The sequence below is a fragment of the Alosa sapidissima genome, chromosome 20, assembly GCF_018492685.1.
Source record: "Alosa sapidissima isolate fAloSap1 chromosome 20, fAloSap1.pri, whole genome shotgun sequence".
Lineage (NCBI taxonomy): Eukaryota > Metazoa > Chordata > Actinopteri > Clupeiformes > Clupeidae > Alosa > Alosa sapidissima.
The window spans coordinates 12,203,835-12,217,923 of NC_055976.1; positions in this window are offsets into that span (position 1 = coordinate 12,203,835).

The window sequence follows — 14,089 nt, forward strand, 5'->3', positions numbered from 1 at the left end:
CCGCTCTGAAGGTCCTGTCAACACTTAGAGTGTGTGTGTGTGTGTGCTTATGGCAGGATCTGTATAACCTATAACCGGAAGATTCACACCGGCACAGGTGTGGGTATATAGAGTGAGTCTGTATGTGTGTGTGTGTGTGTGTGTGTGTGTGTGTGTGTGTGTGTGCATACATGCGTGTATATGTATGTATATATGTGTGTGAGTGAGAGTGTGTGTGTGTGTGTGTGTGTTGAGAGGGAGGAACTGTCAAACCTCTGCTGAAACAGCACCACAGAGATGTTGCCTTTAGCCTTCCAGTCAGTCACAGCATCCTTCTCTCTCTCTCTCCTTCCTCCTCTCTCTATCCCACCCTCCTCCACACTTCCTCCCTCAATCTCTCCATTCCTCTCCGTCAGAGACCACGGTAGGAATCAGTGGGTCTATGCCTGTGATAGTGCGTTGATTTCCACATATGGCTTCAATGAGTACTCTCAAAATCTACTAAATCAGTTTCAAAATGCATTTATTTTGTTAGTTAGTTAGATGGTTATTTGTTTGTTTCATTGATTGATTGATTGTATCAGGGTGTAACGGGGTGTAAACTAAATCAAGAACTTATTTATTTGTTTGTTAATTTGATTGACTGTTTGATTGTATCAGGGCATAACAAATTATGTGTGAGGCAGCTTCTAGGGTGTCAGGTGATTATTCATTGACATACCATCAACTAGTGTTCTATGGGGAGATTGAGCCCCTCACATTGTGATGGCATTTGATTATTTCCCATGATGCCTTTGGGTTAAATGACTTTCCTCATTACGTTGGAAGAGTATAACATGTCTATTTCAGATTTATGGTCAGAGAAAAGCATTTGGTCACAAAAGAAAAGTGTTGGCTCAAGAATGATCAGCAACGATTTCACTGCTCATCCAGAAAAGCAAAGATGGTGGCAAACACACAATGGGACTGAGTGTGCTGAACCAGATAAACACGGTCTCGGGTGAAAGTGGTGTGTGCCGTAAAGATAGGCACTCGTCCTGCACGGCTGGGTTGGGCCTTGACGGGGACTTGCTGAGTCGGAACCGCTCGTGGCATGCTTGACAAAGGCCAGTCTGGACAGAGTGCACAGAGACGGCAGTGGCTGAAAAGGTCAAAACGGGAAAAGGTCAGAGATTGTCGTCATTGTTGGGAGACTTGATCAACCTTTGCGGTGCCCCAGGCCAAAAACCTGGTCACCAGAAATCCAAACACAGGCTCGATCAGTGGTGGTGTATTAGCTGGAGCAGAGCTTAAGGCTAAGATGGCAGCCACACAGACCTGGGTCTATAAACAGACTTGTGTTGAGTCCAGGTGAGGATGATACTATATGTACCGTATAGCGGTACACAATTTGACCACTCATTCATGCATGTTTTTTCCACAGGAAATGAATCACGCTTCTCAATCTCTCCTCCTGCAGCTCTCAAGTTGTACATGCTCTACCTTTAGTTGCTCAATAATTGTTGAAACTCAAATCTAGCTTATTTTTGAGTATGTGTGTGTGTGTGTGTGTCTATGTGTGTGTGTGGGTGTGTGTGTGCATATGTAGACAAAAACTGTTATCATATATTGGGGTCTCGCTTCACATGCACATAAGACAGAAGTACATGTTTGAAAGGTACCAATCAGTATCACTCAGAAGATCTAAAGGTTATTGTGTGAGAATGGGGCTGCCGCAGACAAAAGCCTGAGTTGAAGGTTTGTTATTTTCAAGGGATGGAGGCATTGGAGATGTCCAGCCACGTAGAAACCCCTGACCCAAAATCGGGTCATCGATCAGTGCTTTAGCGACAGGTTCTCTAGGAGCGTTCAGTGTAATGTCAAGAGAGGTGTGGCACTCTCGGGACGCACCAAGGGGTGAACGGCTGTGCCCGCTGGGACCGCAGGATCACGGCTACTCCAGACCAACCGAAACACACCTATCGCTACACCTGCGAGGGATTCTAATACAGAGGTGTTCAGTCATAATCCCATAGAGGATAGCTAGTCATTCTGGACTGACATCTTAGGTCTTTGTCAAAAAAGGCTTTTGTCTATTTCCATCATAACTTGTGAAACTTGTGAATGTTTCTACTGAAACAACTTTCATTAAATGTGTGGCACCAAGACCATTGAGCATTTGAGTCTTTAAGTCCTCTACATATCACTCAAAGAGCTGGCAAGATGGGTAGATGTGTGTGTCAGTTGTCAGTCCTACATTTCTTCTAATTATATCAAAATCACAACTGTAGTATTTTGCTTGATGGTGTTTTGGACCCCCACCGTCGACTTCAAGTAATCTAATCCTAACCTTAACCGTAACCCTAACCATAACCATTGACTAACCCTAGTGCCTTCCAGGCAGCACTGTCTTGAAGTTGGCAGTGGGGGCCCAAAAGACCATAACAAGTATTTTTTTTTCTGTTTTACCTTTTAACATCCAAAAAGTACATGTTTAACAACAACAGGACACTTTGAGATATTGCTGCCAAATAATGAGCAATGAAATCCATATTTGAAGCCACATCTTACAACCTTAGTGTTGTGAATATGAGTTACAACCAAGAAATTATCAATAAGCAATTAGTCTTTTGAGTAAATAACATTGCCCTCAGTGCCCGGTGTGACGGTACAACTTTAACAGGGAAGCTACACCAGGCAGGTAACTAAAGCGTTCCGTTCACATTGCGCCTGCTGCATCAATTAGCTTCCACTATAATTAATGGAAGTAGCTACACCAGACGTTATGGTAGCGCGTACGTTCGAAAAAAATAGACCAATCTTCTAAAATGGATTTTACGCGCCGCGAACGGAGCGCTTCAGTTACGCGGATGGTGTAGCCTCCCTGAAAGGGTTAACTATTTCTCATGTAGGACATCTTATGGGGCAGTGAGTGTGCATATATTTTTATTCGTTTGAAGATTCCCAGTGCTAGGGCTGTGATCTGAGCTAGATGTTAGAGGTCTGACGGTGAACACTTTGAAAGTGAAATCTGTGATCGTGCAGTCAACTGTGGAGCAGCCAAGCTCGGAAGGTTTGGTCTACTTCCAAAGACAGCACCCTATCACCCCACCATGTAGAAAGGATCTCAAGATCTCAAGACTTTCACCGTGCCCAATATGTACTTTTCTATTTTTGCTATTCCTTGATATTTTCACTTTTAACATTTTTGTTCATATCATCCATGTGTGTGTTTCAACTGAGACATTCTCTTCTTGTGTTTCATGTCTCTGAAGATGAACATGTTTTCCATGGCCTGCACGGATCTGACGTGACTGTGGCATTGACAGCGTATGACGGTGCGCTCCGCGGTGGTAGTTGGTCACTTGCGTGTCAAAGGATATGTTGGTCGTCGAGTTTGTGAAAGGACTCTTCTAACTCGGTGGGCAGACATTGAATCTTTGCTCCTGGTATCTCTCTCTCTCTCTCTCTCTATCTCTCTCTCTCCTCGCTCCACCCTTCCTTCCGTTTCTCACTGTCCTCTTCCCCGCTATGACTCATGCTGTCTTGCCCTTTCACAGACAGAGATGGAGGGATACAGGAGGAGAAGAGAGGAGAGGAGAGGAGATGAGAGGGGGGTGGTAAGGAGGAGGAGGACTGAAGGCTGGGCAGAGGAGAGCAGCTGTGTCTCTCAGCCGTTGGTCTTTAACCTCCATGTGGAAAATTCGGCAGACTGACAACCCAGGTTATTTATGAGCTAAGTATCTAGGTTATTGGTCCTTATTGTGTGTGTGTGTGTGTGTGTGTGTGTGTAGCTGTATGTGTTGCATGTGGAATTTGACCTCTTTGTTAGAAGAAACACAAAATTTAAAACAAAATACAGAAGTAGTAAACAAATAGTAAATGTAAGGTAAGGTAAGTTAATACTTACCATCCTCTAACAAAAGATGCAAAAATAACAATATACACTCACTCATTTACTCTCTCTATCTCTCTCACACACAGTCATACACACACACACACACACACACACACACACACATTGGCCTTTAGCTTGATGAGCTTGACCATGTCCCTAGCTCGAGTGGGACTCCAGAGTGTATCTCTACTATCGCTGGATTACTGTAATCCATAATCTACTAGTGGAATTGAACTCCACAAGTCCAGAATCGGCAGCAGTGTGCTTGTGTGTGCATGTGTGTGTGTGTGTGTGTGTGTGTGTGTGTGTGTGTAGTCTGAATGGGATAGACTCCTGGGAGAGTCACCCAGGACACTTTGATGATTAAAAGGGAGGAGAGGCATATCTGTGTCATGCCGCGGCCAGTGAACAATGCATCTCTGACCTCCTCCTTTAACCTTCCATGGCTCCCCCGAGACTGTCAAGATCATATATCAAATGGAGGGATGAGGAGGGAGATGTGTGTGTGTGTGTGTGTGTGTGTGTGTGTGTGTGTGTATGTGTGTGTGTGTGTGTGTGTGTGTGGGGGGGGGGGGGGGTTAGAGTGGTGGCAGAATGGTCATACACACAACACATTATTGATATTAAAATCCTATCAGGGTTCATGTGAGGTCTAAAGGCAACAACATGTTATGCTCAAGAGAGGGAGAGAGTGGAGAGCAAACCCCTGCAGAACCCATCAGAGACCGTTTCCTCTCCATCTAATTGAAGCTTTGTATTGACAAGCTGGAAGTGTACAGAGTGTGTCTGCTGAGAATTCAGCTGTCTGTGCTGTGCTGTGATGAGCCAGCCTTGCTATGTGTGGAATATGTGTAAGACTGGGGATTGATTGGAGTTGCACAATTTGGAGGTCACCTGAATTTTTGGCAAATAAATGTTTCCTTGAGTATGACCACAAACACTTGAGTATGCTTAAGTGCTGCTGCTTCTCTTTCTTTCTCTCTCTCTCTCTCTCTCACACACACACACACACACACACACACACACACACACACACACACACACACACACACACACTACAAGTAGTCTACTGTGAATGACATTGCTATAGTTGTAAAATTGAGCTGGCTCTAACATTGCTGCTCTTCTACAAAGACTCGTAATGTGAGAACACATTTTTTGAGTGCATTTTCGCATGTCTCTGAAACAACACATTCAGGCCTTATTCATCCACAACTGCTTATTTATGGAAACTACTCCGTTATTGGATTGTTGAGTTTGCAGTGAGTTGACTACAGGTTTGGATTACTAACTGCTTTGACAAGAGGAAGTAAACCGGGCCACCCTTCTTCAGTGGCTTACTATGGACACATCTGTGGCCTGATCCAAACATCAATTTACCGGAAAAGGTCAGGTGGAGGCTTGCAATCATTGCGTTCATCAAAACAATCCATGATGATAGACAGCAAATAAAAAATCTAGGAGAGGTGAAGGAGAGATAGGGTGACAGAATGGACAGAGAGAGAGAGAGAGAGAGAGAGAGAGAGAGAGAGAGAGAGAGAGAGAGAGAGAGAAAGGAAATAGGTAGGGTGAAGTAGAGAAATGTGGTTCAGCATGATTAAAACTAATCCTTTATTGATACATGTCGTATAACCTTGTACAGGAAAGGATGAGATGGGGTAAATATATTTTTAATCAGCGAACGAAGCCGGGTTTCTAGCAAAATGCTTTGTACTGACATGGCAAAGACATTAGGTAATGCATTTGATTCCATGTAAATCCCCTTTCTCTCTCTCCCTTTCTTTCAATCTCAGCCTCTCCTTTCATCTGAATGATAATCTGCCATCAAAGTGATGAAATCCATAATCTACTCAACTCTGTCTATTTTGATAGGATGAGTTCGGGAGTTAAATCAATCATATTAATTTGATGATGGGGAGGAAACTACAGAAAAAATACAATAACATGTTACTAAAATTGTACACACATGTGATCTGGGTCAAATGTGCTGTTTACTAAGAATTAAGGACAGGGAAGAGTGGCTGGCCTTTTGTTTTCCTATCCGAGACCCATTGGACACTGTCCTGAATTTGAGCGAGGTCTCATTCAAAGTGTCCATCTGTATCCATTTAAACGGCAGTGTGACTTTAAGCAAGCCAGCACCGAGCTCTTATATGTAAATGATCCATTTAGTTCGGAGACAATCGCCTGTTTATGCAGCTCTAATAGTTGAATATCTCCAGCTCAAAAGGCCTAGCAGCATTAACAAGGTAATCCCCAATTACTGGCTGAAATGATGTACTACAGCCGTGGTGCTGTGTGAAGGCCGAAATCACACACACACACACACACACACACACACACACACACACACACACACATACTCTACACACACACACACACACACACACTGTACACACGCATGCACGCACGCACACACACACACACACACACACACACACACACACACACACACACACACACACACACACAAGGTGTAAACTGGAACTAATTATTGGCAGTCCAGATGCTGTGTAGCTAATTCCCAGCTGGACTCAGCTAGAGCATCCAGGGTTTAAACAGGTCCGTGTGGCCAGGGACCAACAGTCTCTTATGTATGCCAGCTCAGGAATCTCAAGTACCCCACAAGTAGTCTATACACTGCAGCCCATCAAACACAGTAAAGAGCCTATACTTCAGATGCCTTAGGGACTCTTTCTACACACTGTGTGGGAATTCTATGTAAATACAGAAAAAAATGTTCTCAGGTGAAATGGGCCTCCTTTTGGCCACAAAAGATTGTCCTCTGGGTTACAAATTGCTTTCGGGGGCTCTTGAGAAACTCTTTCATCTGGGCGTCAGCACGAATCAGCACTGGTTTTATTTGACCCTCTGGCCCAAATCAGGGCCTCCTGCATCTTGCCTGACAACATTCAAATCCGTCCGTCATTGTGTCAAATCCTGTTGTTGCGCGCATGTATTAATCTCAATCATGGAGACTTAGCCTCATTCATGAGTGCTACATTACAGGTCCAGCTGTAAAGCACAGAGCCCACCGTCGAGTCTCCGCCTCCTCTCCTTGGCCTCAGCAATGATCACGGCAGGCGAGTGCCAGGCAGGAACAGCCTCCAACCTCCATCATCTTCCACAAAGAAGAACAACACAAAAGAAAGCACCATTCCAGAAGCACATTACCCAGCTAAACGAGTGTGTACACGTACACAGCCAAGGTAAAAGCGGCTTCGTCACACATTTCCGTGTACCTTACAGGCCCTCTTTTCCTTAGACGAGGACTCTTTTAGCACCTGCTGCCAGGGTAAGCGGATTATACACGGCGGAGCAGAGGAGGCTGATGGGTGGAGGGCTGATGGCTATGACTCCATAGTGTAGAAATACACCAGCCGGTGACCCGGGGGCATCCACGGCCATCCACGTGCCGCTCGGATTCGCCCGTGCACAAGGCACACTGCCCGGCGTTTGACTTTCAGCCAGATGCCAGCGTTTCTGTTCCAATGGTAACTATTTTATTCATGTATTCATTTGTGTATTTATTTTATGTTTTATTAATAGGAAATGACCCCCCCCCTTTCATTGTTGTGAAGGAAGGAAAAATCGGAACATAGATTGACAGTACAATTTCCCAAAACTATTATTTCTCAGCTTTAATACTATATTCCAGATAACTTTTTTGATAAATGTAGAAGACTGTACTGTAGATTTGCAAAACCGCTGGGCTAAGTTGTGGTTGACTTTTCAAAAAAAGAATATATATATATATAGAATAAATATATTTTTCTTTTAATTTTCACGTTGTTCTTTCTTCAGTATAGTAATGCCCTGTAGTGCATGGCCACAAGCACACCAGCGTGGGTCTATGCAAATACTCTCCACAAATCCATAAAGTAAAAGCTACCAGCGGCACAGTTATGGTTCGATACCCCACATCCTCCAACATGAAAAGACCATCGTTTGACATTTGGAGAAAGCGTTGGATACTCCTCACAGACAAACAGAGCGGGTTTGCATTGATCTCTCTCTCTCTCTCTCTCTCTCTCTCTCTCTCTCTCTCTCTCTCTCTCTCTCTCCCTCTCTCTCTCTCTGCAAACACTTTCTCACTCACTTCATTTTGCCAGCATTGTTTTATTTCCGTTTTTTCTTTTCATTCCTTTTTTTCGATAGGCTTTTGAGATCTGGGCTGAGTTTCAAGCAACGAAAGCCTTCACACTCTTATCCCAGACTGAGATCTACTCACCCACTCACACACACACTCACACACACACACACAATCCACACAGCCTTGCGCAGTGCATAAAATATGAAGGGAGCAGCCCAATCACTTTGCACAAATAGGCTAAACGCCGGGCATCGCTGGGATTGGCGTTCATTATATTTTTACTGGGGTGCATTATCTGGAGTGCAAGGCTGTGTTAAGGCTCAGCCTAAATCAAGGCTGTCGTTTGCATTTCTGACAGGGCGTGTACTGTACCTCAGGAGGGCTGAGAGGGAGCAGCGCGTTGATTGTTAGACTGAGACACACACATAGATTCACACACACACACACACACAGACACAGACACACACACAGACACACACACACACACACACACACACACACACACCACCACAGAGAGCTTCAAAGACATCTAGCATTCCAAAGACACACTTATTATTCTTTTCTGAATGTAAACAGTGTTCTGTGTTTATATGTATGAAGATGGAAGTATGGAGGGCATTGGGAAATAGGAAAGAGCTATGGAAATGCAGAGAGCACATAGAAAGAGATGAGAAAGAGAAAGAAAGAGAAAGAGATGGGGAGAGATGGAGAGAGGGAGAGAGGAATGTGGAGAGTGCTTAACCTTTTGAAAACAGCGCTGACCTGGAGAGAAGGATGGTGGTAAAGTGGTGTTTCTGCTCCCTACGGGTAGAGCAGGACAGTAGAAATCAATCACACACACACACACAACACACACACACACACACACAACACACACACACACACAACACACACACACACAACACACACAACACACACACACACACAACACACACACACACACAACACACACAACACACACACACACAGTACTCTCATATGCACATGAATAACATACACAACTCACCCCAAATACTCAAATATTGCAACCTCTAAAACACAATTGCACAAAAAATAACAAACACAACAAACACACACGCAGACACACACACACACACACACACACACACTCAGATTACGTACTCCCACACATGTGCACAGCATGTGTATTTGTCAAACAGAATTGAAGAAAGGCAGTGCTAAGAGAGATTATCAAACAGACTGTACACGAGGTAAGGTAAAGACAGGTGTGTGTGTGTCTGTGTGACATACTTCCATCAATATTTGGATTTGTAAATCTCTCCCCCTGTGTTAAGGTCTAAACAAAAGCATTACAATGTGTGTGTGTGTGTGTGTGTATGAATGTGTGTAACTGCACAGATCGAGGAGATGGCGCAAGTGGAAGCAGAAGGCATCGGGCTGCAGGACTCAACCCCTACCCCGTGATATTCCACCCGTATCATTAGAAGAGCGGTCAGCGCTCCTCTGACAGGCCCGCCGCGCCGATTCCTCAACAGCACGACCCCGGCAACCACTCTCCCCGTCCAGGGCTTCACCTGACAGCCCGCGTTACATGCCCAGCAGGCTCTCACATGGCCCCCACCGCCACGCTGGTGCCCTGGCCGCGGCCGCCGGACGAACGGAGCTAACGGCCTAATTAGTGATTGACTGAGTGTGGGGGGGGGGGGGGGGGGGGTGAGTCAAACAGCCATTATATGTCGTCTCTTGGAACACGGGGCTGGAGCGCTGAGAGCATAGAGTGGTCAAGGGGAAAGAGGAGCTTTCAGAATCAATATAGTGAGAATCTCTCACTCTCTCTCTCCCTCCCCCCCCCTCTCTCCCTCTCTTTCTCTCTCTTTCTCTCTCTCTCACACACACACACACACTCACACAAAGTACACTCAACTACAGTAATACTTCAACTATTTTACAGTTTTACCTTCTATTCATCTTACAGAGAGTAAAAAGACAGAGAGAAAGAGAGTGAGATACAGACATACTGGCACGGTGAACAAAAGAGAGAAAGCAGACTATGTACAGAATATCACTCGTCTTTTACTTTCCCTCCTTTCTTTGTGTGTGTGTGTGTGTGTGTGTGTGTGTATGTGTGTGTGTGTGTGTGTGTGTGTGTGTGTGTGTGCGTGGTTTCGCCTCAAGGGAGATCTTTCAGCCGCAGTGTGATTGATTTGCTCGCCTGCCAAAAGCTACTGAAAAAAACAGATGTCAGGACAATTCTGCCGTCAGAGATGACAACGACAAAAAAACGAAGATCATGAACACGAAGGGGAGAAAGAGAGTGAAAAAAAAAAACATATTCTATATTCCTTTCTTTTTTTTTTCGCTTTGGAGAAGTACCTTTGTTGTCTCAGAGAGAATCAATCTGAAGACTCATCAAACTCTGACAAAAAAAAAAAGTTTTTTTTTTGTCTTTTTTTGTTTTGTTTTTTTCTCCCTTTTGCTGAACCCTTTCAATGTCATGAGGGGTCGTGGATATCTCCAGGACACAAAATGACAGAAATAACTCACAAAAAAAGGTCAGAGACATGACAGACAATATGCAAGTGATCAGTTAGCCAATGGATCATAACAATTACGGAGACAACACAATCAGACTCAGTGACATACTATTTAACCCCATCAAACCTCACTCCCACTGTCAAGTGTTAAACAACACAAGCTGCTGGAGGAGGGGATGTTGCCTTTGTGGTTGGGAAAGGCTGGATTTGTGAGGAGAGCTGACAGATGGTTGGAGCAGACTGGTTGGATAGGTATGTGTTCTGTGTGGATAGGTGTGGAGAGATGTGCTCCATACTGTTACACTGGATACAGTTGAATGCTGATTGGACAAAGCTGTGTGTGTTTGAAAAGAGACAAGCACTGATTGGACAACGTGGTTTAAATAAGGAAGCTAATGAACTGATATTTTAATTCTAAATAGAAGCATTGTTGCTCAGTGTATTTGCTTTTGGGTATGAAAGGGAGAGAGACCGTGTGAGACAGAGAGAGAGACATCAAAAGACTCATTTGTGTGTCTATATTTGTGTGTGTAAATATACCCAAATTTGCCAACATACCCGACTGAAAAACATTTTCCAATACATTTTCCAAATATATGAAATATTAACAATTCATATCAGGCTGGGAAGCAGTGCAAGTTTAATGTAAACTTAGATTTTAATATAAACTTTCAATATCTTGACGGAAGCAGAATTGATTTACAGTAGTATAACTGTAGTATAATTGATTTACAGTAGTATAAGTATAAAAAAGTAATATAATAATACAACAGATGCTTTTCATAGGAAATAAACTATACGATAATATATGATAATATATAAACTATGTATGTATGTCTAATGAGAAACATGCACAAATGATTATACATATACAGAGAGAGAGAGAGAGACAGAAAGAGAGAGATTATGTTTTTGATAGCGCTGGCTCCCAATATCTTAAGATCTCTGAAGCACTGGTGCGTTCACTCAGCTCATTTTCAGCAGCTGTAAGGTGCTCTGACTAGGCCATCCACTACTGCGAGTGTACCATTTCTCCCTCTGACCCTGTCCAGTTAGCATCTCACACATGTAAGATGTGCACGTGTGATGAGGGTGTGAGTATCATTCACGTGAACATTAACATGAAAAACCAATAAACAACATTATACATGAAAACCCACTACACAAGATTATATCCAATACTTGATTTTGATGAGTCAAGTGCACAACATTTTGGACTAAGTCTTTGTACATTTCAGAGAGAAATAATAACATTCCATCTCTGGCGTGGTGCCTGACATCTTGTCTTGTCATCGATCAGGTCAGTTTAACCCAAGGCAACTGCTAATGTCTTCTCTGAGAAAATGGACCGTGTAGAACTTCAAAGTCATTGTCTAAACAGAGTGGCAAAGTTAAACAGGACAGAAAGTTACAGAAGCGACCATTTTGGACACTATTCCAGCTGAGCGAGGTTGTGTATCTCTGTTATTTTTGGTTAAATACAGTACAAAAGAGACAGTAATGCAATTAGTTGAATGGTTCTAACTGTTAGTGGTGAACGCTTTAGTGGGGAAGAGTTGTGTGTGAAACAGTCTGAAGGTCACCATGTTGTTGAATAGCGGTATAATTTGTTAGTCATGGACTACTGAGTCGACAAATGGCTGATACAATATAAAAAGAGCATTTTGCAGCACCTCTCTCTGTCTGACTCACACACACACACACACACACACACACACACACACACACACACAAAATGGCCATTTTTGTAGACTCACTGAGCTTGCAGTCAGAACGGATTGGTCTTCACACTTCATTCATTTTCATTGCTATCATTTCCGCTGCTCTAACTACCACTCTCGCCGCCGCCTGAACCCTTACTTAAATTTCAGTATGTGGACAGGAAAAAACAAACCCCAAATAAATAAATACATCAATCACTCCTCTAGTCCACTCACCTGGAAGAGTATATAGCAAGGAGATAGTGGGACACGGACACACACACACGCACACACACACACACACCATCACTGCACTCACATAAGTGCCAGATAAAATATGATGAGTGCAGACTGTTTGCTTCGCTGCAACAACTTCAAAAATCCCCGACAGCAATCTGTTTAAAAGCCATCTCTGTAATTGCCACTGTCGTGGCCATGGCCGCGGACTGACGCTCAGACCTGGACGCAGAGAGGGGCTGGGGCTGAAATCCAGCGGCATATGTCCTCCGCTTTAAATCTCCATTAATCTGGGGCCTGCCGGGGAGCGGGCAGCCATGACGCTAATGTTGCTAGCGCGGGCTAACGAGGGGAGAGAGAGGCTCCCCATTAATACAGTAGATAGAATGAGTGGCCAGCAACGGAGATCAACAAAATATATGTTAAAATAAGCAGCACTGCTTCCAGTCTTTTCCCTATATTGTTTCAACTATTTTGAAGCACTTTGAGTTACATATAAATATATAAATACACCTGTGATGCCTTGCTGCAGAAACCTATATCCTATACATGAAAAGATGAAAATACCACCACAGCATATGCTTCCTTTTCATTGTGTCTACTACCACAAGAAAAGGAAAGACAATCCAAAAAGAGATCTCATCATCTCCATAGATTATCTTCTCAATATTAAGCTACCTCTGTTCCTCAAGGCCCAATTTGTCAATTGTCTGTATATCCATCAATACCAGTGTGCTGCGAAGGAATGTCTTTGCATATCCCAGTTACAACCTGCAGCACTGCTGTGTAAGCCAATTGTGCATGAATTGCTGTTGTTTCCTGCGTCATGTTGTAGAGTATTAATTTGGCTTGGTTGTTGATAGGGCACTGTCCCCAACCAATAGCAGAAGTCACAGCTTTCCTATAGCTAACTGATATAAACAGCAATGTGAACACACACACACACACACACACACACACACACACACACACACACACACACACACACTTCACTTTCCATTTTTCAGACCTCAGTCAAATAGTCACAGAAAGATATGAATTTTAAATTTTCTAAAATGCTCTAGTGCTCAATAAAGCATGAACCCTCACCTATCAAGTATGTGAATGGGATGAATCACAAGAGTAAATGCACAATATTGATGATGCTGAGAACTTGGCATGGAGATATTCCTAATAAACTGTGTTACTTATGGGTTATGAGTGGGAGCCGAACTGTTTCTGAAATGCACTGAGATGCTTCAAGTATAAGCTGAAGAGACCTGTATTATGCAACACTCTTATACCACAGGTCACACACACACACACACACACACACACACACACACTCCCACACGCACACACTCCCACACAGACAGACACACTCTCTCTCTCTCTCTCTCACACACACACACACACACACACACACACACACACAGACACACACACAACTCACTCACTCACAACTCACTCAATCACTCACATACTCTCTCTCTCTCACACACACACACACACACACACACACACACACACACATAAAGACATACAGAAATGAACAAGAATCTAACATCTTCCTATACCAGAGGAGGCCATTCAGAGGAGGAGATTGTTCTCCTCCAAAAGAAGAGGAAACATTTGGGGAAAACATTGTTTGTCTATGTTTGTCAACAACATTGTGGTCTTTCTCCTGATACAATCAACACAGAATTAAGCACGTTGTAATTTAACAGAG